Genomic DNA, 22,558 nt, shown 5'->3' on the forward strand with positions numbered 1-22,558 from the left:
CAATAGGTCTCGCATTAGTAAAGTTTAAGTTATAGGTCTTGTAAATGGTATTTTTTTTGTGTTAGTTTAGAAAATATTGAAAATAATAACTTTGTCATTTACAATGGCAATACTTATAATTATTGCTAATGTGACACCTATTGCATTTGTAATGCAACATGTATTGTATTTACTTGACTTAGATGTATTGATATTACAAATCACCATTTTTTTAAATTATTTAAAATAATTAATACTTACATTTATTGTAATTTTTAATGGCAATAGTTTATACTTTTGTAAATAACTTTTGTGAAGATTATGTTCAGTGTTAATACTTAAATTACATTTATTGTAATTGATAATGGAAATAGTTTATACTTTTGTAATTAACTTTTGTGAAGATTATGTTCAGTGTATTTTATTGTTAAGAAAATGCAAGAACAGAAGGGAAATATTAAAATCTTTTTGTGACATTTGTAATAAAGTTTGAAACATTAAGAGAACTTATTTGAATCAGTCGTTGAATTGTTGCACAGATTGATGCTGTTGTGCGGAGTGATGTTTAGGTGGCGACGAGGGATGCTGTTGTGTGCAGTGATGCTGTGGTAGCGCATAGTGCTGTTGTGTTGCCCCTGAGTGGTGCTGTGTTGTCCCTGAGTGATGCTGTGGTGATGCGATAGATAGATAGAGTGCGATAGATAAATAAATAGAGTGTGGGCGATAGTTAGTTAAATACAGTGAGGGCGATAGATAGATAGTTTGTTTGAGGGCGATAGATAGATAGATAAATAGAGTGACGGCGTTAGATAGCTAGACAGAGTGAGGGTGATCGATAGATAGAATGATGGCGATAGATAGAGTGAGTGAGGGCGATAGATAGACAGATAGATAGAGTTAGGGCAATAGAGTGAGTGAGGGCGATAGATAGAGTGAGTGAGGGCGATAGATAGACAGATAGATAGAATGATGGCGGTAGGTAGAGTGAGTGAGGGAGGGCGATAGACAGATAGAGTGAGGGCGATAGATAGATAGAGTGAGGGCAATCAATGGAGTGAGGGCGATTGATAGATATAGGGCGATAGATAGGTAGATAGATAGATAGATAGATAGAGTGCGGGCAATAGATCGATAGATAGATAGATAGATAGATAGATAGATAGAGTGAGGGCGATAGATCGATAGATACATAGATAGAGTGAGGGCGATAGATAGGTAGAGTGAGGGCGATAGATAGATAGATAGATAGATAGATAGATAGATAGATAGATAGATAGATAGATATCTAGATAGATATAGTTAGGTAGATAGATAGATAGATAGATAGATAGATACAGAGTGAATGCGATGTATAGCTAGAGTGAGGGCAATAGATAGAGCACGGTAGAAAAGAATAGGGAGTTAAAGAAGGATGCGGGTGGAAGTGAGCAGCAGATCAGCACAGGAGAAGAGAACAAGTAGCTAAAGAAGTAGGCGGGTGGAAGAGAAGAGCAGAGCAGCACAGGAGAAGAGAACAGGGAGTTAAAGAAGGAGGCGGGTGGCAGAGAGCAGCAGACCAGCACAGGAGAAGAGAGCAGGGAGTTAAAGTAGGAGTCGGGTGGAAGAGAACAGCTGATTGGCACAGGAGAAGAGAACAGGGAGCTAGAGAAGGAGGTGGTGGAAGAGTGTAGCAGATTAGTACGGTAGAAGATAAGAGAACAGGGAATTAGAGAAGGAGATGGGTGGAAGAGAGCAGCAGATCAGCACAGCAAAAGAGAACAGGGAGTTAAAGAAGGAGGCGTGGTGGAAGAGAGCAGCAGATCAGCACAGGATAAGAGAACAGGGAGTTAAAGAAGGAGGCGTGGTGGAAGAGAGCAGCAGATCTGCACAGTAGAAGATAAGGGGGATTTATAGAAAGATGCGGGTGGAAGAGAACAGCAGATTAGTACAGGAGAATATAATAGTGAGTTAAAGAAGGATTCGGGTGGAAGAGAGCAGCAGACCGGCACAGCTAAAGAGAACAGGGAGTTAAAGAAGGAGGTGGTGTTGAAGAGAGCAGCAGATCAGCAGAGGAGAAAAGAAGAGAACATGGAGTTAGAGAGGAGGCAGGGTGGAAGAGTGTAGCAGATCAGCACGACAGAAGAGAAGAGAACAGTGATTTTGAGAAGGAGGTGGGTGGAAGAGAGGAACAACTCAGCACAGCAGAAGAGAACATGGAGTTAAATATGGAGGCAGGTGGAAGAGATCAGCAGATCAGCACAGGAGAAGATAAGAGGGAGTTAAAGAAGGAGGTGGGGTGGAAGAGAGCAGCAGATCAGCATAGGAGTAGAGAACAGGGAGGTAGAGAAGGCGGTGGGGTGGAAGAGAACAGCAGATCAGCACGAGAGAAGAGATAGAGTGAGGGCGATAGTTAGATAGAGGGATGGCGATAGATTGATTGACTGCGAACGGTCGATAGAGTGATGGTGATAGATAGAGTAAGTGCAATAGATAGATAGAGCGAGTGCGATAGATAGTTAGTGTCCGGCCGATAGATAGAATGAGTGCGCTAGATAGAGTGTTGTTGATAGATAGAGTTATGGCGATAGAGTGAGTGCGATAGATAAATAGACAGATGTAGCTATTGCGCTTGCTCGACAGATAGAGTGAGGGCGATATATAGAGTGAGTGCCTTAGATAGATCGATAGAGAGTTAGATAGATTGTTGTGTGTGTTGTGGTGGTGTGTGGGTGTTGTGTTTTGTGTGTGGGGGGTTTGTGTGTGTGTTTTGTGTGTGGTATTTTTTTGGGGGCGTGTGTTTGTGTGGGGGGTGGGTATGTGTGTGGTGTGTGTGCGTGTGTGTGCGTGGTGTGTGTGCTGTTTGTGTGTGTGTGTCGGTGTGCGTGTGTGGATGGTGTGTGTTTGTGGGTGTGTGGATGTGTGTGTGGGTGGGTGTGTTTAAGGGTGGTTGTGTGTATGTTGTATGTGTGTGGGATTGTATGTGTGTGTTGTATGTGTGTGGCGTTGTGTGTTTGGGATAGTGTGTGTGTGTAGGAGTTTGTGTGTGGTGTGTGTGTGGTGTTGTGTGTGTGTAGTGTTGTGTTTGTGTGTTGTGGTTGTATGTGTTTTGTTTTGTGTGATGTGTGTTTTTGTTTGTTGTGTGTGTGTTGTTGTGGGTGTGTGTTTGTTGTATGTGTATTGTTTTTCTTTGTGTTTGCGGTGTGTTGTAGTGTTTTTTGGGAGCTCGGTGTGTGTGTGATGTTGTCTGTGTGTGTGTGTGTTTGTTGTGGGTGTTAGTGTGTGTTGCAGATGTTTGTGGGGGTGTTGTGTGTGTGGTGGTGTGTGTGTATGTTTGTGTGTGTGGAGTTGTAGTGTTCAGTGTCTGTGTGTGTGTGTGTTGTGTGTGTGTTTTTATTTCATTGTGTGCTGTTTGTAGTGTGTGTGTGTCAGTGTGCGTGTGTGGTTTGTGTGTGTGTGGGCGTGGATGGTGTGTGTGGGTGGGTGTGTTTAAGGGTGGTTGTGTGTGTGGTGTTGTATGTGTGTGGGATTGTATGTGTGTGTTGTATGTGTGTGGCATTGTGTGTTTGGGTTTGTGTGTGGGAGTTTGTGTGTGGTGTGTGTGTGTGGTGTGTGTGTGTGGTGTGTGTGCGTGTGTAGTGTTGTGTGTGTGGGTTGTGTGTGGGGATTTGTGTGTGTGGTGTTAGTGTGTGGTTGTGAGTGTGTTGTTGTGGGTGTGTGTTTGTTGTATGTGTGTGTTTGCAGTGTGTTGTGTGCTTTTGCGTTGTAGTTTTTTATGGTGCTGGGTGTGTGTGTGGTGTTGTCTGTGTGTGTGTTAGTGTGTGTTGCAGATGTGTGTGGGGGTCTTGTGTGTGTGTGGTGGTGTGAGTGTGTATGTTTGTGTATGTGGAGTTGTAGTGTTCGGTGTTTGTGTGTGTGTGTTGGGTGTGTATGTTTTTATCTCATTGTGTGTGCTGTTTGTAGTGTGTGTGTGTTGTTGTGTGTGTGTATATCCTTGTAATGTAAATGAAAATGGTGGATGTGCCAATGTCCCCTAACGATAGTTACGTTAGTTAGTGTTGCGGTCTAGTTTTTTTTTGCTTTTGTGTTCCTTTTTTTTTGTCAAAAGTATGTTTATTGTTTTAACAAGTAAGATGCGACAATCCCGCGCATCATCCCACGCAGGGGGGGGGCAATCATAACAAAGCCATAGAACAATAGACCAGAACAGGCCAAGAACGCCACCTAAACAAAGACCACAATGCAGCTCTCTAAGGGTTACAGCTTCTAACAAGAACGGGGCTTGCTCTGTAGCCTTCTATATGGAGAAGGTAAGTATCAGTACCTTAGGACGTCCATGCTCTAGTCGTTAGGTAGAATGTCCTGCACTTTCCAAGAGTAGGCGACATCCGCCTCAGTCTGAAGCGTGAGGTCAGAGCGCCTCCCCGTGTAATGCTCCCTATGGGCATTGTCATTAAAGAAAGAGAAAATAGAAAAACAAAACGGCAAAGATCAAAAAACAAACCCCCCTTCCCAAACCCCACCCCAGTGGTGGCGGCAATGCATAGGTCTAAGGATCGAACTTCTATAGCCCCGAGGTCTCAGAGCTGGAAGAGGTGAAGGGCCCTAACACTAGCAGGGAAAACTGCTGATGGAAGGCCTCTTGAAAGGAAAGATACCAGAGGACCCCACCGAAACTCAAAGTTCTTAAAGTCATCCCTAAAAATATCAGCCATGCGCTCTAAACTCAACAGTTTCCATAAGTGGGAGTGCCAAAGGAAGATGGCCGGAGCCTCTTTCTTCTTCCACGCCGCCGCTAAGGTGAGCTTGGCCGCCTCAATACTGAGCCACATAATCTTGTTATCCGCTTTAGTCTGGTGTTCCAAGGCCGAGTCTCATAGTCCCAAAAGGGTAGTGGCCATAGATGTGGGGATGGGGTAACCTAGCATCTCTTTAATGTGGGCTACAATTTCCTCCCAGAAGGGGCGAATAATGGGGCAGTCCCACCAGATATGCTGAAAGTCCCCTAAGAACCCACAACCCCTCCAACACCTATCGGAGGTACCGGGAAAAATCTGTCGGAGCCTGGCCGGATGTAGGTACCAGTCCATCATGGTCTTCATGTGGGCTCTAATAAAAGAGAGAGGGACCCCACAGCCAAAGGGATAGGGTACCAAGAAGACTATTTAGTCAAGCAAAAATTCCCTTTGGGACACCTTATTCAAGTGACAAACGTTCAATACATAGTTTAAACCAAAAACACATAGATTAAAAAAATACTGTACTTATGAGGCAAAACACAAATGAAATTATGAAAAGATCTGGACAATTTATTACACAATGCAATGTTTAAAAATAATAATTAAACAATAATTAAAAAGAAGGAAGAACATTAGAAGTAAGGAAACAATAAATTCCTATTAGTAAAAAAGGAGGTAGAAACAGAAAATTAATTTCGACAAAAGTGTCAATTATTTTCTAAATAGTTGAAACACAATCCTCCTTTTTGTTAGTGCGACGCGTTTCGGTGGATCATAGGATTAAACCACCTTCATCAGGGTTACATGAAATGTCTTCCCAACAATTCTCAGAGGTTTCTATCAAAGCGTAACCGCATAGGGTAGGTACCTCTTATGCTAAAAAAACATCTCTCGTCCAGCGAGTTAAAAAACTTCTCAGGAACTGCAATCTTGCTGAATACTAGGTGACACCATATGATGAGGTGAACCAGAACAGTCTCGGCGATACAACTGCTGGGCACACAAGTAAATATGCAATAGAAGTTTATGTACTGTTAAAATATCTTCAAAAAGGCACACGGTAGATGTAAAAAGGTATTTGCTAATGTAGGAGTCTGCTACTAAGCCAAGGTGGTTCCGTAATTCATGTACTTCGGATACCATCAGATTATTGACAAAATCGGCGTCCCGTGTGTCGACCTCCAGCCCACTGGCTTGAAACCTTTGAGATGTCTGCCCATAAGTGCAACCACTCCTCGTCAGTGATATCTTGCTGGAGAATCCCCTCCCACATAGACATGTATCGTGGCCGGGGTGTGATTGCCGTGGAGAGCAAGAACCCGTAGATGAATGAGATGACACCCTTCATCGAGGAGGTCCTAGTGAGAAAGGCCTTGAATTTCGTGAGGGGGCATGTAGGCGCATCCCGCACCTGAGGGGTGAGTGCCCAGTGGAGTAGTTGTGCATGGTGGTACCTCTCTGTGTCTCACACCCCATAGTCCCGCTTACAGTTATCGAAAGTGAGTGGGTCGAAGTTGTGGAAGAGGTGTGTTAATGCAAGGCACCCTCCCTCCCTCCAAGCCACAAAGGGGTCCTCCCCCAATGCCAGGGGAAAGCAGGGTTGAAGTGGATTGGTGTGAATGGGGAGGGGAAGGTACTCCACCTGTCGTCCCTGGACACCGAGTCCCATACTCTCAAGGTTGTGCAAGTGGGTGTGCTGATATACACATTGCTAGGTCTGTCGCATTTGGGCCTCCAGACCAGATCCCAGATGGTCCTCCCTGCAACACTACGATCCATATAAAGCCACTGTTTTTCCGATTCTAACTGCGCCCACTCTACCAACACCCGAAGTTGAGCTGCCTCATATTATAAGCGGATATCTGGGAGCCCCACCCCTCCCTCCTTCTTTGGACGGCGCAGAATAGAAAAAGAAAGCGCGCCCGTCCCCCTTGCCAGATAAAGCGTAGAATCATGGTCTTCACTCACCAAAAAAACTCCCCGTCTAGTTCAATGGGTAGGGCTTGGAACAGGTACAACAGCTTAGGCAGAAGGGACATCTTGATAGCGTGGATCCGACCCATCCATGATATGAACATAGGCTTCCATCGAGCAAGATCAGCTTGGATCCGTGTCAGTATAGGGGGGAAATTGTCAGAGTACAGTTTCCCCAGCGTAGGTGTCAGATGTACCCCCAAGTATTGAATAGAGGTCCCCGCCCATGGAAGAGGTGTGAGTGCCCCAAGCCTAAATACCTCGGAGTGGGGTAGAGTGAGATTGAGTATGTATGACTTATCTAAGTTGATTTTAAAGCCTGCCACTGCTTCAAATAGCTCTAATTCCAACTGCACCGCCGGGAGGGAGTGGGCCGGCTCAGAGAGGGATAGAAGGATATCGTCCGCAAATAGGGTGATTGTGTGTGACTCTCCTGTAAAGGGCAGGCCCCGGATATCAGAGTTAGCTCTGATCTCCAGCGCCAGAGGCTCTATGCTTAAGGCGAAAAGTAGTGGCGAAAGGGGGCACCCCTGCCTAGTGCCCCTCGAGTGATTAAAAATGGAGGATTGGCACCCGTTCACCGCGACCCTAGTTCGAGGGGATAGATAGTTAGCACAGATCATGGATAAGAATTTAGGGGAGAAGCCGAATGCTGTCAAGGTCTGAAATAAAAAGCCCCAATCCACCCTATTGAATGCCTTGTCGGCATCGAGCCACACCAGTACTGCCGGGATTTTAAACTTATTGGCCTTCTCAATCAGATGCACTACACGCCGAGTGTTGTCATGGGTCTGACGTCCTTTAATAAATCCAGATTGGTCTGGATGAATGAGCGCTGGCATTAGGTCGTTAAGCCTTTTCGCGATTATGGAGGAGTATAGCTTCGCATCCAGATTCAGGAGGGCAATAGGCCTGTAGGAGGCACATCTACTAAGGTCCTTCCCTGGTTTAGGTATAACTGAAATCATGGCCTCCGCCATAGTCCCAGAGGTCTCACCATCGTCGGCCATACGATTAAACAAGACCACCAAATACGGGCTGAGGTCAGAGGAGAAAGTCTTATAGAATATAGCTGTATACCCATCAGTCCCAGGGGCCTTGTGAGGTTTCAGAGCCTTAATGGCAGCCATCACCTCCTCCCTAATGATAGGAGCCGAGAGCGTTTTGTTCCATTCCGCAGAGACCTGGGGCAGTGGCAGGGTCCTAAGGTACTCAGATTGCAGGCCGGATCCAGAGAATCCCCTGAATACAGGTGCTCATAAAATGCACCAAAGAGCTCTGCCTTGACTTCTTCCCTGTGCGTAATTTCACCCAAAGTATCCTGAATGCCCCCTATATATTCTCGCTCTCTTTTGTCCCCTAGCTGCCTAGCCAGATGTTTACCCACTTTATTACCTTGCTAGTAGGATAAATGCCTCAATTTCAGCAAGGTGTATTCCGCCCTATTGTTATAGAGCGCCCGGAGTTTACTCCTAACCGCTGTCAGGTTGCATTGTATCTGTCTAGTGGGGTTCGTCTTGTGGGCTTTCTCCAGAGTGGATAGCTCCTCCTCCAGTTGCTCCCTCTCCCAGCCCCGCTGCTTATTAAGAGCGGCATTGAGGGCTAGACACTGTCCTCTAAAGAACGCCTTAAAGGCGTCCCACGTGTTGTATACAGATGTGTCCTCTGGGTCATTAAGAGAAAAGAAGTCAGTGATGGCCCCCCTCAGCTTATCGAGAGAGGTTTTGTCATGAACCAATGATGCCGGGAAGTACCACCAAGGTGTAGTCCGGCCCCCCACACCTCAGTCAAGACAGATCGAGAACAGGCTATGATCTGAGCTTGACAGCGGAAAGATCTTGGCCTCGCGGAGATCACCCTGAAGTGACTGGCTAAGAAAATTGTAGTCCAAGCGTGAATAGGACCGATGGACGTGGGAGAAGAATGTGTAATCCCGGGATTGGGATTACAGAACCCGCCAAGAATCTACAAGACCTATGACTCGAATCTTCTGTTGTGTGTCCTGGGAAAATGAGCTCATGTCTGGTCTTTGTGAGTGAGTGCTGTCAAGGTCCTTCTGCCACACCAGATTAAAGTCACCCAGAAGAAATAATGGCCCCTCAGCAAAGACTGTAATTTTCCCCAGGAGAGTGTGGAGGAACCCAGTCTGACCAGTATTAGGAGCATACACCACTATGAAGGTACACACTCTTCCCCTCTGTCAGCCCTTAACCATGACCCAGCGTCCTTCTTTATCGCTCTGGACCCCCAAAGGTTGAAATTGTAAATCCGAACAAAACATAAGGGCCACCCCCTTCTGTTTCGTGGAGGCAGAGGACCGATAAATGACTGGAAACTGTTTGTGCCTGAGACGTGAGTCCTCCGTCTTGACCAAGTGGGTCTCTTGGAGGGCAAATATGTCCAGCTGGTGGTCTATGACCTATTTTCAAAGTTTTTGGCGCTTCTGGGGAGAATTCAGCCCTTTGATGTTCCACATCCCAATAGTGATCGGCATCAGAGTTTGGGACTAAGTCGCTGCGCCCTGAGAGGCTCAGAATCTCTCCACTCCCCAGAATCTACTGAGGGGCTACCTACAATGATATCACCCCTCCCTGAGTGTCCCACTGGACCCTGAGGACGCCCATATGTCTCCCCCCTCTCCCAAAGTGAATAGGCACCTTCACTGCTCCTCCCCCTCCCACCTTGCATCTTCATCACAATCATAGACCACCAGAATGAAAACACTCTGCAAAAAAACCAAAGAAACACCGCCACCACTTCCCCACTCATCCCCCCCCTCAAACCACACAGAAACCCAAAAAAGAAGGAACCAAACCAGTAAACAAAAACTAGTGCTCGGTCGCATTGCAGGGCGAATACACCTCCACATGGACCAGGGGGGACAATGGGTTCTGGGGCCCAGTCCGCGCCCCATCTCGGCGTGATCTCATGAGAGAATCATTGTGGCAATAAGGCAGCTCGATTGCATCCAACAAATTTCAGATATACTGCGGATCAACATTCAATGAGTCTATGACCTCTAACAAGCATGCCATCTCGAGGTGTAGGCCATTCTCTCGCCCCCGATAGGGGCAAGGGTAAAACCTAAGGCCTCTAGCGAAAGTACACTTATCAATCAACAGCCTGAAATGCACAACAAAAGGTCCTGTCCCCTCATATTAGATCCTAAAAAGAGAAAGTCAGTCAGAGGGGAACGCTGCATCTGTCATGGGAAGTATACAGTCTCACCTTTGCCGAAGCCCTGGAACCCTCGGAATCTCCTAGCCCTGGGTGCGAGGGCTCGAGGCAAAGCGGAGCCCTCCCATGGGGCCCAGTAGACTCACAGCAGCGGAAGCTCTTTTGATCGTTGTCAGCGTCTCCCTCTTCTCGAGCTCGGCACCCATGTCGAATTGGATGTAGCCCCCTGTGAAGAATCACCAGACGTCTAAGAAGAAGGACCCCCCTCCTCCGATGGGAGGCCCAAAAGACTCAGACCATCCTTCAAGTCGGTGATATGTCGCCTCTTGTTGCAGATTTCGAAACTAAGACCAAAAGGTTATGTCCAACGGTATCTGATACCATCCGCTTGGAGCTTGGTAGTGATAGGGCGCAGCGTCTGCCTGCGAGCCAACGTGGAGGGGGTGACATCCTGGAAGACAGCGCATGAAAAGTTCTGGAAGGAGATAGAATCCTTCGCCCAGGCCGCCTGCAGAACCGCCTCTTTGATTTTATAGGAATGGAACTTTGCCAGCACGTCGCGAGGCCGTCTTCGATCACCCTTCTGCGGAGGACCTACTCTGTGCACTCTGTCCAATTTTATTTTACGTTTCTAGGGGCTCAGGAATGCTTCTATGTCCGGCCCTTCTGCGCCTTCTTCAAGGTCTTTAATCCAGATGTTCTCCCACCGTGCACGGTTTTCATGATCTTCGGCCTAGAGTTGCGTCTGCTGTAGTTGTTCCTTAAGGGTTTGGATATCGTCGCGGTATTCCCCAGCTAGATGCTTGTGTTCCTGGTGTTGCGTCTCCAAGTCCAGGACTCTGGTGCCCACCGAGTCAACGTCCTGCTGCAGAGAGGCCAGTCGCTCCGATAAATCTGCTCATAGTTGATCCATAGAGGACTTGATGTCTTGACTGAGTTAAGTTCGAAGCTGGGATTTGAAATCTTTAAACATGGACAGCAAGTCAGCTTTCGTGAGGGCCATGGTCGCCTTGTTAGTGTCTCCCTTGAGGGCTGGGCGATTGTCAGCGGAGGTGAAGAAATCCGACACCTTGCCGGTCCCCTTGTTCGTGCCCTTCTTTGGCGGCATAAGGAGGGGGCCCCACCAGTCCTCGCAGGGTCACCCATCCTGTACTTAACGTAGACACAGGGGAAGATAGAGCGACAGCTTACTCCAGCGCCCGGCTCGACTTCAGGACTCAGCGGAGGTCACCACTCTATCCACCGGGGAACAGGCTGTCCGGGTGGGCATCTGCGCTGGGGCTATGCGCCTTACACTAGATAGCTGGCACCGCTAAGAAGCCACAGCCCTAGATCCCAATCTGCCCAGAGTGACCGGGGCCCTCCAGAACAGAGCAACGGCAAATGGTGATGCCCCGGAATCAGTAGCGCAAACCTCGAGACCACCCGTCCGTCACTGCGCCCCTTCTAAGCGATATGGGCTGTCTTGAGAGGGACGTCTCCGCAAATATCACTTCGTACCGCAAATCACAGCAGTGGTAGTGCCCCTGGGGGTAGCTCATCCCAGCCCCACTTCAGCGCTCCTAAATCGTCACCTTCAGGCCGGGGGCAGCGCTTCTCGAGAGGTCGCCGCTGCCTCCATTATGAGGACAGGCAACGTGAGAGCCTGCCACCTCTAAGTGTCTGGCAAGTACCTATGTTGCCGCAGTAATATCGGAGCTCACCGCCCTCACCCCTGCTGCTCCAAAGCCTTCAGCAGTCCTCCGCGGCCGTCACCTCTGCCGCAGAGCAGCATTAGACTACCGCCGCTCAGTGCCGATCCCTGGCCGCCATTTTGTCCTCGTGGTCCCCTCCGACTTCAGAACAGGCGCACGGGGCTCCCCGAGCCCTCGGAGAGCCGCTGGAACGCCGCAGCCGGTGCCTCACATATTCCGCCACCCGCGGATATGCCGAGGGGATGATTCCGTAAGGGAAAGCCGCCAATAATTCACGCTAGACAGCGCGCGGACCGGGAGCCGATGCAGGTCATGTCTGCTCGGCCATCTTGCCCGGCCACGCCCCCCTTGTGTTCCTTTTTTGATTGATGTGTGTCACAAGGCCTCATAAAAAAGGCCCTATATGTCAATAGTTCATGGCTGGGAGAAACACAAACTCAGGATGTCAAATGTAATGTAATGCTTGGGGTTGTCTGTATTGATAAAAGGATCTCGCTGGCAAAAGCCATTGCCCAATTACCTGACCACATAAAATAAAAATCTAGATCTGCCTGTTACACCATGTGTCAAATCTATGACTAGACAAAACACAGATCTCTCCAGTATATGCAGTAATCACCAGTTATGTTACAATTATTACCCCGCCCTTCATAACTCCACCCCCTTTTTGTTGCCACACCTTGACCCCCAATGTATGTATTTCCGAAGCGAAGTTTCTTCCAGCACTGGTTGAGATGGAAGATTGGCTGCCATTCCAATAGTTAGAAACTAAAGAGTTTGTCCTAAGGTGTCCCTTTTTACGTCTGCATTGTCAAAAGTTGAAGAGAAATTGTTACTGGCTCACTGATATTATTGTGAACTTCCTGTTCATGCCAGCTTCAATCCCATCCCATCCTGTTCTCGTGGCCTCGAGGGCGTAGGGGAGGGGGGACTGTACAACAGAAAATACGGTCGGAAAAGACTGTGTCAGCAAAGCAAGGGAGTACCGGGTGTGGGCGGCTGAGAGCACAGAACGCGGCCCTACAAAAGGCTTTAAAGGCCAAGTTAAAAGGCACTGTCTCGTCTGCCAAATTAAATAATAATAAAACAAAAAAACGCAAGTGGTGACGCGAGTTGTGCGCACGCGCGTGCTGACAAGATATAAGTTAGAGCTAACATCGCTAAGGCATGCCTGTAAATAAACATAAGGATAGGATAGGTGTATTGAAGACTGAACAGTGGAACTGTAGTAGTAATGTAGCGTCTCATGTGGCCTACTATGTTGGTGTGCTGGCGACATGAGTCTAGGGGTGCGGCATTAAGGGCAAAAAAGAGGGGAGATAACAGAGATGGTGACTAACATTTGCACACACCTTTCCCCTCCTGAGGCGGAAGCCGGGAGGTCTCTTGCCTTTTCTGGAATTTTATTTGTATTTTCGTGATTTTACTCGCTGGACACTTGTGTTTCCTAATTTTATTATCCAGGTTAAAGCAGAGTGTAGAGACCCCCCAGCGCTTAGCAGTGCTTTAAAAATCTTCTTTCACCCCCTCCCTGTAGCTCCGGGCCCACCCTCGGCTGAGTATTGACGCCGAGGGCTGGGCGCCGGTTTTTGGCGGCCATCTTGGGTCGGGCTGGGTTGGGGAGGCCATAGATAAGCGCTATAAAAGGCGCCAGTTACCAGGAAAGCGGTAATTCTGACATTTGCACACACCTTTCCCCTCCTGAGGCGGAAGCCGGGAGGTCTCTTGCCTTTTCTGGAATTTTATTTGTATTTTCGTGATTTTACTCGCTGGACACTTGTGTTTCCTAATTTTATTATCCAGGTTAAAGCAGAGTGTAGAGACCCCCCCAGCGCTTAGCAGTGCTTTAAAAATCTTCTTTCACCCCCTCCCTGTAGCTCTGGTCCCACCCTCGGCTGAGTATTGACGCCGAGGGCTGGGCGCCGGTTTTTTGGCGGCCATCTTGGGTCGGGCTGGGTTGGGGAGGCCATAGACAAGCGCTATAAAAGGCGCCAGTTACCAGGAAAGCGGTAATTCTGACATTTGCACACACCTTTCCCCTCCTGAGGCGGAAGCCGGGAGGTCTCTTGCCTTTTCTGGAATTTTATTTGTATTTTCGTGATTTTACTCGCTGGACACTTGTGTTTCCTAATTTTATTATCCAGGTTAAAGCAGAGTGTAGAGACCCCCCAGCGCTTAGCAGTGCTTTAAAAATCTTCTTTCACCCCCTCCCTGTAGCTCCGGGCCCACCCTCGGCTGAGTATTGACGCCGAGGGCTGGGCGCCGGTTTTTGGCGGCCATCTTGGGTCGGGCTGGGTTGGGGAGGCCATAGACAAGCGCTATAAAAACAGGCAATAATGGCTCCGCGCAGCGGACGCGACCAGCGGACGCGCCGGATCTGCGCCGGAGTCGTGCCCGAGTCCTGCCCGTCTGCGCCCGTCTGCGCCCGTCCGCGCACGACCGGGCCTAGGGCTTAGGGACTCTGGCACGCGCACCTGTTACTCCTCAGCAGATCTCCTAACTCTGAAATCTGATAGGTATACTCTATCTCCTGCTATATGTGCCACTCTTAAGGAAAATCATATCTTGCACACCCCTAGCCGTAAGAACTTAAGCCGCTCAACCCCCACAAAGCTAGCCACCCTCAACACCAGGTCATTGCAGAAACACCATTTGGAAATTTTCACCCTCTTACAGGACGAGACTATCGATATCCTAACACTCACCGAAACATGGTTGAGTGATGCTTCTTCCCCGGATATCATTGCCGCCCTTCCCAGCGGGTATGATATGATCTGGCATAATCGACCAGAGGGGGCCCGAGGTGGGGGTGTAGCAACGATCTTTAAAAGGCAACTTATGGTAACCAAAATCTTAGCAGAGACCATAAACACCGTTGACCTACTGGGGATAAAAATTACCTCGAACAACTCCTGTCTTATTATCTTAACAGTATACTGCCCACCTCAAAGTACCCCCATGTTCAATGATCTCTTCATTCCCATTATATCAGATCTATGTACACGTTATAAAAACATTCTGGTAACGGGTGACTTTAATGTCCATTGGGATAAAAGTGATCAAAACTCATCCGTCCAGACTTTACAGACTATCATGACCGCCCTTGGACTGACACAACTCGTGGAAGTTCCAACTCATATAAAAGGCCATATCTTAGATCTCATTTGGTCCTCGACACCAAAAACGGTCATTACAAGTATCTCACCTTGTATCTGGTCGGATCACCACCTTATTTTATACGACCTACCGCAAAATATCTACCAGGCCAAATTACCGCTAAAAACAAAAAAAGTGCGCCAATGGAAGAAAGTGAATTCAGAAACCCTAACCAAAGTCTTGCCTAAATACAAACAGGATTTCACTACCTTCTCTGATAGCATAGACCTAGACTCAAAGTATGACGCGATAACAACCACCCTTAGGCAATCAATCGATGAGCTAGCTCCTGAAAAAGTACAAAAAGTAAAAGGTGTAGAGAAAGGAGCCCCCTGGTTCACCGAAGGTTTACGTGAACAAAAAAGAAAACTTCGCTACCTCGAAAGATGCTGGAGGAAATCTAAAATGGATATTGACAGGGAATCATATAGATCATTGTTTCAATCATATAAAAAGCTCATTACATCAGCTAAAAAGGATTACTACGAGACACGCATTAATAATGCTACTAACATCCAGAGAGAGACCTTTCAAATCCTGAAAGAGCTGAGTAAGAAGGAGGAAAAGGCAGATATCCAGATCGATTGCGATACCTTTCAAGGTTACTTCCTCGAAAAAGTAGCGACCATCTTGTCTGATATCAAGAAGGACAACCCAGTCTCTTATATCGACCAACCGCCTCCTCCATGTTCTTCAATCCCTGTCTTCACCAGCTTTCCTGAAATTGACTCCACCATTCTGAGACAACTTGTATCATCCACTAAATCAGGCTCCCCCGCTGATCCCTGCTCGCCCGACATCCTTCGGCTAGCAATGCCGATTCTAGAAGACCAAATCTTAGATCTTTTAAACACTTCATTAGCCACTGGAACACTACCATCTACCTTCAAAGAGGCACGCGTCAGACCCCTGATAAAAAAGCCTGGAGCAGATCCAACTAGCTTAAAGAACTACAGGCCAATCTCCCAGCTGCCATTTCTGTCAAAGGTACTAGAACAGCATGTATTAAAATCTCTGTCATCCCTCCTGGAATCTCACCACCTCCTCCAGGAGCGGCAAGCTGGTTTCCGTGCCCACCATAGCACGGAACTAGTAATGCTGTCAGTACTAGATGAGTTAAGATGCATGGCTGACGGTAAAAAGCCAAGCACCCTGATTTTATTAGATCTTTCAGCGGCGTTTGATACCGTCAGCCATGCACTGCTCCTGGACAGACTGGCTAGGTTTGGGATAGGAGAGCAAGCCCTCAAATGGTTAACAGCTTTCCTGACAGGAAGGACACAGAAGATCCAGCTGGCAGACCAGGTCTCAGATGTGGGCATTTTAGCCTGTGGAGTCCCGCAGGGATCAGCACTCTCTCCGCTCTTATTCAACCTGTACTTACAACCATTGATAGAGTCCCTGGCAAATATGAATTGTAAAGTCTTTAACTATGCTGACGATACGCAGCTGTTGCTGAGTATCGATAATACATCATCGGCTCAGTCTTTGGCCCAAGACATACTACGATTTACTGTGAATTGGATGTCGTCCAATTTGCTGAAAATCAATCCAGATAAAACGGAAGTGCTTGTAGTTTCAACCTCTACTTCCCCCTGGAATGATTTATTTTGGCCACAAGAACTAGGACCCACCCCAAAACCGTGCCGTAGTGTCAAGAGTCTTGGGATGAAAATTGACCAGGAACTCTCGATGGTCAACCAAGTATCTGCTGTAGTTGGTTCCTGTACCAACCTGATCAGGCAACTACGCAAACTCGCCCCCCTGCTCTCGAGAAACATGCTGCGAACTATTGTCTCCGCCACTATAGTGTCTCGAATAGACTACGGCAATGCGCTGTACCTCGGCCTTCCAAAAAATTCCATCAATCGTCTTCAGGTTATTCTGAACGACGCAGCACGTTTGATCTTTGGACTGCCGAGGAGGACTCATGCCTCCCCCCTGCTCTATAGGCTACATTGGTTGCCCATGACGCAGAGAGTAGAATTTAAAAGCATGTGTATCTGCCACAAAGCAATCCACGGACAGGCGCCAGCCTACATAAAAGAAAGGCTTGAGATATACGAACCTAAGCGCGCCCTGCGATCATCCGGATCTTTTCTGCTATCCTGTCCACGTTTCAGGTTAACAACAAAAGGAGGCAGATCTTTTTCAGTTCAGGCTCCGACCATCTGGAATAAGCTACCGGAGGCACTTCGTAGAGAACCTAATCTCCTCCTTTTTAGGAAATCCCTGAAAACCTTACTCTTCAAAGACGCATTCCCATCTCGATAGTCGGCTACCAGATCAGACACTTCTATATTCTTTTCCTTCTTTGTTGTTGTACTTGTTCAGTAGCGCTTTGAGACCTGTAGGTGAGTTGGCGCGATACAAAACACAGTTACAAATTACAAATTACAAAGCAATGTGTAAGAGGATGAAAACTGTGCATACCGTTCGTGGTTTCGTTGGACGGCGGGAGAGAAAGGACTGGGCGTGTGAGAAGCAACGTTGCTTAACAGAACAGGAGGAATCGCTGTGTCACATGCTTGTCCAGCCCAGGCTGCATGGAGGAGTATATAAAATATGGAGCGGGGTGTGCCTAAAGAGGTAAGGCACATGCGGAAAATATAGGTTTAATAGGCCAGGGCAAGGAAGAGTGAGAACCACAGTCCAGATCGGTCAAGCGTGAGAGGACGAGGAAGTAATGGTTGCCGGCTTGAAAGTAGATAAACCGACAGTTTGAAACCAAGCGGAGCGGGGGATATATACATATATAATTCAGGCGGGTTGTGCCTGAAGGTATACAGCACAAAATATGCATAATGGGCAGGTTGAGCCCGACAACATATGCCACAAATGGGAACCCTGTATGCGTTGGGCAGTAGTCTCGAGCGGAGAGAGACCCCTTGTGTGCAGCATAGCTCAGCCTGCGTGGTAACAAGAGACAGGGGGAGGGAGATAAGGGTGAACCAGCGATGCCGAGGGGGCTGGGGAGGGGTGGCTGGGGAGGGCCTAGACACGGTGTGGGAGGAGGGGGCTGGAGATGCAAAACACGGCCAGACCAACGCGAGAGCAGGGTAAGACACTGTATAGGGAGCGAGGGGCATTCCTTTGAAGTCTGATGCGGCGGGCGGAGGAGCGGCAGCTTTGAAGTATGACGGGGGAGCGGCCTGTTTATGACCTGCGGAGCACGTGAAGTGGCTGCTGGCAAATGGTTTTGATGTTCTTGTCTTGCTTTGTGGGAGGGGTCGGGGGAGCAAATTGCTGTGCACGCGCCTGGCTCTCACATGAACTGTATGTGATACGCAGTGGGTAGAGTTTTGAAATCAGCTTACTATAATCTCGCCGAAAACAATGCTTACGCATTGCTTCAGCGAGACCTAAAAAAGTGGCACATTTCCCAATGGTGTAGATGGATTGATTCCCTGAAAACAAGAGGTAGTAGTGGTGCTGGGCCTGCCCTGAGATCACTCACACCTCCAGGGACTTCTACACCATAATATCATTGCTGAAGTCTCCGAATATCTGAAGACACTGCCACAATGTCCCCTTTTATAAAGCAACACTGTACTCACATTCCACCATCAGCTACCTTTACAGCACAATTGAAACATTTTATGACCCAAACAGGACAATATTGCATGCGCTAATTGGGCAATTTGGTAAATCATCATGTGGAATCTTGAGAGATCGCTTCACTTTTTTTTTTTTAGGACAAATACATCCCATTTTACCACATCTCTTACTCTTATAATTTCCCCTTAGAGCAGAGGTCTTCAAACTGAGGCGTGCGCCCCCCTGCGGGTCCCTGACTGCTTTCCCAAGGGCAAAATGCCTCAGCAAAGAAGGGTAAATGAAGATCACCTGGAAGTGTGGCCTTCTTTATTTGACTCATTTCCAGGCCGCTTTCATTTACATACAGACTTGAGGTGTAAAGTATAGAAACTGTGCTATGGGGACTTGGGTCACTGAGCTGGTTGGCAGGGTCAAAAAGGTGGCTAAGAAGAGCAAACTATTCTGTAAGGATTTTATATGCACGTACAAGGCAATAAAGTAGCCCACACACAATGAAATAAAAAATAAATGCAAGTTAAACATCCTGTTATTCTGGGCAAATCACTTAATCTCCCATACCTACAAACGAATGCGACCTTGTACGATGTAATTTGTGCTCATGTAAAGTGCTGTGATGTCTTGGGTCAAATTTGTGCTATATAAAACTACCAAAAAAACATAAATAATCTTATTGTGTCAAATTTGACATCCCAGTCAGTTAATGTGATCACTGTTGGAGGGGGGGGGGGTTGTTGTCTTTCTGTTTCCTCCCCCATCCTTCCCCCCCTCCACAGATAGGCACAGACATTTGACTTGATAGTGAATTTATAGTGCTATGGAGTCCCAGCCTGTGACAGAAAGCACTGTCAATATGCACGTCATAATGAATTAGTAATGGCAGAGGAGAAACACAAAAGGAACAAGATCTGTGGGTAGTGTCCAAGATATGGCCCAGAAGAGGAGGCACTATGTGGGGGCTCATTTTTTAAAATTGACAAATGTACAGAGACAACTTCCTCACAGAGATGCCCCCTAGGAAGGTTGTGGTAATAGGGGCTTTTTAATTTATTTTTAAAAGGACCATCACAATCCTTAGTGCACAGGTACTGAGGCAAGGGACTAAGTGGCCACTGTCCCACAATTATGTCTCCCTTACTATGAAAAAGGTGCTGTGGGGTTAGATCTCTGGAGGACACGCAACCCAGGGTTGACAATAGCGACACACATAAATGCGGCGAACAACAGTTGGTCTAGGCTAGACTACTGGCTGGGCACACAGGAGGTACTCCCATGGGTTCAGGATATCAAACACTTACCACGGACACTATCGGATCACGGTCCCGTAATGTTGGACATTGCCATACCATATTACGTCCCACCACCCTTCACTTGGCGCTTCAACGCAACTGCACTGCAGGACCCCATATATGTTGACACAATTCATAGGGCAATAGTAGATTACTTTGATCTCAACGGCCCGACCACTGAGGACCCTGGTTTATTATGGGAGGCCTTTAAGGCCACGATTCGGGGGTGTCTGTATCAGTACAACCTCGGGCATCCTCAAAGATATCCGACAACAAATACACACACGAGAGAAGGCCATTCAAACATTGGAGCAGGCATACACCCAGACAGGAGACACTGCTGTATTGGGGGAAATTCAAGCACTATTAACAGAATACAATGAGTTCGCGACGGCTGAACTTAACTATGTGACAAAGCGTGCTACAGCGAGGAGATATGGGGAAGGAGGTAGGCCGGGAAGGGAACTGGCCGCGAAGATATGCGCAGGTAGAGCGCCTCAACATATAGCATCCATCTGTACAAACACTGGGGAGGTGATCACAGACACCAAGGGGATATTGCAAGAATTTATGAATACATACGGCACACTTTATAAGGCACGCCCAACACCAACACAGGAAGAATTACTGCAATATATGGAGGATATAGAAATGGCGTGGCTGGCTGAAGGGCACAGGAAATATTTAGAACGCCCGGTTACAGTGGAAGAGGTTACCGACACCATTAGACCTAATAACAAAGCACCGGGGCCGGACGGCTTCGCAACGGAATTCTATAAAAAGTACGCCGACCTACTCGCTCCACATTTGGTACGGCTATACGGGGCGGCGCATGAAGCCCAGATGCTGCCAGCATCTCTGAGGGAAGCACTTCTCATCACGTTATTGAAACCGGGTAAAGAGGTAGATAAATGCGATTCATACCGCCCCCTTTCATTACTAAATGTGGACACTAAAATCATAGCCAGTCTGCTAGCGGACAGGTTAAAACCACTTATGCCGTTGTTGATCAGGCCGGATCAGTCTGGATTTATCCCCGACAGGGCCACCACACATAACACCCGTACACTGTTTGGTTTAGCTCACTACCTGGCACCGGAGACAAAAGCTGTGGCAGTGCTGCTAGACGCAGCTAAAGCATTTGACACAATCGGCTGGCCCTTTATCCAAGCAGTACTGGTGCGTATGGGCTTTCCGCTGATATTTCTGGGGTGGATAGCGATGCTATACTCAAACTTGACGGCACGCATCAGAGTAAACAGGTACATATCAGAACCTATTCAAATATGCAGAGGCACTCGACAAGGGTGCCCGCTCTCGCCGATGCTTTTCGCGTTGGTGCTTGAGCCGCTAGCATGTAAAATCCGACAGCATCACCACTATTCGGCGATTCAAATGCCCTCCAGACCCATACATATCTCGTTATACGCGGATGACATGGTGCTATATGTAAAAAATCCTGAACAACACCTCAATCCACTCCTACGAGAGTACATAAAATTTGGCCAACAATCCGGGTTGCAGATCAACTGGGATAAATCCCTTGTCCTATCCCTAACAGACAGTACTGGCCCGACCAAATTAGACTATCCACTAGAGTGGCAGGAGGAACCCACGAAATATCTGGGCATATGGTTCCACAGAGACCCGGAATTGGTGATAAGAACGAATTACGGGCGGACCATATCATCCCTAGAAGACAAGATAAAGAGATGGAACAGACTTCCACTGTCGTTAGCGGACAGAGCGGCGATTGTAAAAATGGTGCTTCTGCCGAAGTTTCTGTACCTATTTAACAATATCCCTATAAAACCGCCGGCAGTTGTATTCCGTAATATAAAAACGCTGGTCCTTAATTTGCTGTGGGCGGGGAAGCAGGCGAGGATGGAATTACGCACCATGACACTGCCGTATGCTAGGGGGGGCTTCAGGGTGCCAGACTTCTACTTATATTACTTATGCGCGCAAGCGCAGTACGCACATTTCTGGTACCACGAGGTGCCCTTCTTGACACATGTGGCCGTGGAAGCAGGCGACACAGACCCAATCCCACTGGCCAATATACTGACACACAAACGCACTAAACAACATGTCCGTGACATTAATCCAGTTAATACTACTTCGGAGGCATGGCGGCTGATAGGCAAAGCAACAAACAGCCTACCGCTATATGCACCATCACTTCCACTGGCACATCACCCGGCTCTTTCGGTAACGCAGGAGCAGGTCGGCATGGATCTGTTCAAACGAGCGGGAATAGACACGCTTGGGGACCTGTACGATGGTGGGGTATTCCTGACGCTAGACAAGCTACAATACATCACGAACCCGTCTCCACTTTTCAGTTTCAACTACTATAGGCTACAAAGAGCACTTTGGGAACACTACCCGACACATCCGGAGGAACCTCCTACCCTTGCACCCCTTCAACTACTCCTCACTACACCCACAGCGTCTCACCTAGTCTCCAAACTATATGCGAATGTACAAGAGGCAGTGGGGGCGGATACACACAAGGCTAGGGACAAATGGAGCGCTGGGCTGGCAGAACCCCTCACAGATGTAGAATGGGATTCCTCCTGTGTGCTCACGGGTATGCTGACATCAAACGGGAACTTGAAAATCATACATTATAAGTATTTGCATCAGGTGTATCACACGCCTCAGAGATTGTATAAATATGGCTTGAGGGAAGATTCAAAATGTTGCAGGTGTAAACAAGAAGATGCGGACTTCATGCATCTAACGCGGCACTGTCGTAAGGTGGCGGGATATTGGGAACAAGTCGTACAAATATTGTACACTATGCTTGGGACTACCATGCTGTGCGAAGCGAAGATCTGTCTGTTGGGCATTGTTCCGCAACTTAGAGCATTGATACGCAAATTTTGTGCTATTGCGCTACTGTTGGCTAAGAGAAGGGTGTCTATGCACTGGAACAGCAGGAGGGCCCCTGATGTAAAGAGCTGGATACAGGATATGGTCTATTGTCGAGACACGCTCACCACATATGAGGAAG

Source organism: Lissotriton helveticus, chromosome 7 (assembly GCF_964261635.1).
Source record: "Lissotriton helveticus chromosome 7, aLisHel1.1, whole genome shotgun sequence".
Taxonomy (NCBI): domain Eukaryota; kingdom Metazoa; phylum Chordata; class Amphibia; order Caudata; family Salamandridae; genus Lissotriton; species Lissotriton helveticus.